Genomic DNA, 3,933 nt, shown 5'->3' on the forward strand with positions numbered 1-3,933 from the left:
AGGTAGAAAAAGAAGAAGAGAAAGAAGAAGAAGAAGAAGAAGAAGAAGAAGAAGAAGAAGAAGAAGAAGAAGAAGAAGAAGAAGAAGAAGAAGAAGAAGAAGAAGAAGAAATAAAGGAAGAAGAAGAAACTTTTTTCTCCTCTTTCTTTTTCTCCTCCCCTCTTCTTTATCTTCTTCTTCTTCTAACTAAGATAGGTAAAAATGCCATTTTGTTGCTAAGATAGGTAAAAATGCTAAGTGTAGGTCATTTTAGAGCTAAGCTAGGTAAATAGGTCATTTTGGAGCTTAGTAAGGTTATTATGTCATTTTCGAGGAAAATAAGCTAAGTCTATATCATTTTGGAGGTAACAAAGATTATCATGCCATTTTTTACCTTAGTATGCTAAGTATGTCATAAATGAACTGAAGAAGCTAAGTGTAGCTCATTTTTTTTGTCAAACTTAGGTAATTATGCCATTTAGGAGGAAAGTAAGCTAAGTATGCATTTGTTAAGCAACACTAGAGAAAACTTACCCTCATCACAACAAATGCGATGAAGATCGCAACTAAACTAACAATTGATCCAACGGCATAATGATGCCAAGCCTCATTATCAATGGCATATTTTCTAAACTTCTTAATCTTCAAGCGCATTTCATACATCTTCAAGCGCATTACATTCATCTTCATCTTTTGATCATCGATGACATGGATAACATACAACTCCAATTATCTTCTCTTCTTCAATCCTTTAACTTTTTCTTTCAAATTCTCATTTTTTTCAACTAAATTTAACTTCTCGACAAGACGGTCGGTTGCAAATTCCGGTTCACATACCTCCTAGATAAAAATATCTCTATGTCAACTTGATGGCCATAATTGTCATAAATGCGAAATGCAACTAATAGTTATAAAACAGAATATACCACATCCAAATCATAAACCGGGCTACGGCCGACAGGGACGGATATCAAGACCATGGCACCATGTATAACAAACAATCATACAAAGTAAGAAAATTATACAAGTAACTATATAAATCATACAATCATACAAGTAACTATATAAATCAAGTACAACAAAAAAATTGAATACCTAATAATAATTTGGATTGTCGGGTTCAATAAATGCTTCGAGATCAATAAATGCATCATCATCATCATCATCACTATCAGTAATGACGTGCTCATCATCATCATTAATAAATGCATCATCATGTGGAAGGTCATCCGCAGGAGTAACCTCTTCTAGTTCAGGCTCTTCTTGTTACGGCTGAGGGGTGAAGTTGGGTTCACTGTAGCTGTCTACTTCAATGTTCTTGGTGAAGTAGAGCGGTTCTTGAAATGTTTTTTTTGGAAAGATGTGTTTCTTGGAAGAATTCTCCTTCATATGTGTCTAGGTTAATGTGAGGTTCATAATACTCTTCATTGCGGGGAGGTGGTATAACACGTGGCGACACTTCATAAACGACATCCCAACCATTGAGATTTGGATCACTTTAACAGGCCCACGGTATATAGAAAACCTAGGTTGCCTGTTTAGCCATAATATAGACATCGGGAACATCCAAATGGGTGCTTTGTTTGATTTCCACTAGCCCTATATGTTCATGAGTCCTTCTAGTCTCCTTTGGCTGGAACCAATAACATGTGAAGACTATGACGTTTGGTGGGTTTGCACCATAGAATTGAAGTTCATAAACTGCTTCAACTCTTCCATAATACTCGGTATGTCCTTCGCCGATAGCAGAGACAGAACAATTTGTAGACTTTCGGTCGGCCATAGATAGCTCTTTGCCATAGGTACAAAAGCGCTACCTGTTGATGTCGTATTTTCCAAATGAACGGACCTTAAAGTCAAAACCATTAGCGACTTGTCTCAATTCAGTGTCCATAAACTCTGAATTAGCCTACAAGTCCATAAACTTGACTCAATTCAGCGTCCATTAGCCATTATCTGTGAGATGGCATCCAGCTGACAAAGCTCAGTGTGCTCGTGGAGAGGACATTTTGAAGACCCCAACATTTCCTTGAAGGCCTTTGCAGATTCCTCCATCTCATCGTCCAAGTCCCGAGCATCATCAAAGTCTTGAACCATGTCTTGCATCCTGGTACCATGCTCATCGGTGCGACGACGAAGCACCTCAGATCTGGCACGTTGGGCAGACTTGCCATGAAATGTCCACATCGTATAATTTGGCATAAAACCCCTCTTTTGCAGGTGTTTGCCCATTTCATCCTCTGTCCTCTTGTGCCAATTGTTGCACCTGACACAGGGGCACCAGGTTGTCCTTTGGCCATTTGCCAATGTGGCTCTCAGAAACCTCTTGGTTTTTGTTAACCATTCAATAGTCATGTCTTTATGACTAGTGTGACATGTGTACATCCACACACGATCACTAATCTTGCCTAGCTATTGGACACATAATAAATATATATATAAATCAACATGTATATATTCATCAGTTAATGGAGTTTGTCACTTTTATTATGTCCATGCAACCTAGATGCTAATAGGTAAAGATAGGTCCTAATCCCACCCGAGTATGTGTAGATTGGGTTCGTTTTCCCATGCTCTGCTCTGGATCCGACGCAAAATTTTGGGAGCACCTCCCCACTATTCTCCTGATACATGTCTCGGCAATAAGCAGAGATGATGTGTACCCGGAGAACAACAGGGAGGCACTAAGGAAATTTTGCATCGGATCCGGAGCAGAGCATATGGGAAAACGAACCCAATCTACACATACTTGGGCTGACCATGGATAACATTGGACAATTCGAAAGAATGATGGTTATAAATATGCAAATGCATGCATATTTATAGATGTAACCCTTTCGAATGGGAGATGCATAGTGGTCACGCATACTGATGATTGAAGACACCTATAGCTAGCAAGTTTCATCGGCACAAAGACCGGAACAGAGTAAATGAAGGGGGGAGGAGGATATGTCATTTGTGCTCACCCACGAATGCAGGGGTGGAGCTCGTCGAACACTAGACCCTTGCAGCGACAAAAAAACTGCACATCTAAATCGAAAGATGAGTAACATAGCAATATTTACAACATGACGAGCAGGTTAGGGGGTTCCTCGGTGTCGATGGAACCCTAAATAGCAAGTATCGTCGGCGCGAGATACATGTGGCGCTCGACGTTGAACACTAGATCCACATCCCACAAGTGACACCGACGCTAGGCATCCTGCAACAATAGTTCTAGGGGTCGATGACGGTTGAACACCTTGGCGAATTTGTCTGGCAGCCTCTGTGATGAGGATTAAATAAAAGTTTTGAAACTTCAAACAACCAAACCGACTTGAGTCATTTTGGGTGTTTCAAGTTTCAACACTTGGCTTTTAATCGTCATCGCTGAGGCTGCAAGACAAATTCGCATAGGTGTTCGACCACCATCGACCCCGAGAACTGTTGTTGCGGGACGCCGGACACCGGCGTCACTTGTGGGATGCGGATGTAGTGTTCGACACCGACGACCACATGTATCTCGCACCAATGATACTTGCTATTTAGGGTTCCATCAACGTCGAGGAACCCCCTAACCCGCTCATCCCCGGGCTCCATCTAGTATAGCGACTCACAGTTGACGGGTCAACACTCGGACCGGGGGATTCTCGGCATGGGTGACGGCGTCGGGACCAGCAGGACCCACTGGCTCCACCATCTCTCCCCTCCGCGACCGGCGATCCATGACCCTCTTCTTTTTTTCCTTTTTCCTCTTCTTCTACTTATTCTTCTTTTTTCGACTTTCTTATTCTTCTAATTATCTAAACCTAAACCTAGCACTAACCTAAACCTATCACTAACCTAAACCTATTAATAACACATAAACCTAAACAACAAAGAATAATAGAAAAAAAAAATCTCACCTTCGCTCCGGCGATGGTGGAGGAGGCGGCGGGTGGCCTGAGCGGTGGGGCGCTGGGGCGACGGGGCGGG

This window comes from Triticum dicoccoides, chromosome 3B (assembly GCF_002162155.2).
Source record: "Triticum dicoccoides isolate Atlit2015 ecotype Zavitan chromosome 3B, WEW_v2.0, whole genome shotgun sequence".
Lineage (NCBI taxonomy): Eukaryota > Viridiplantae > Streptophyta > Magnoliopsida > Poales > Poaceae > Triticum > Triticum dicoccoides.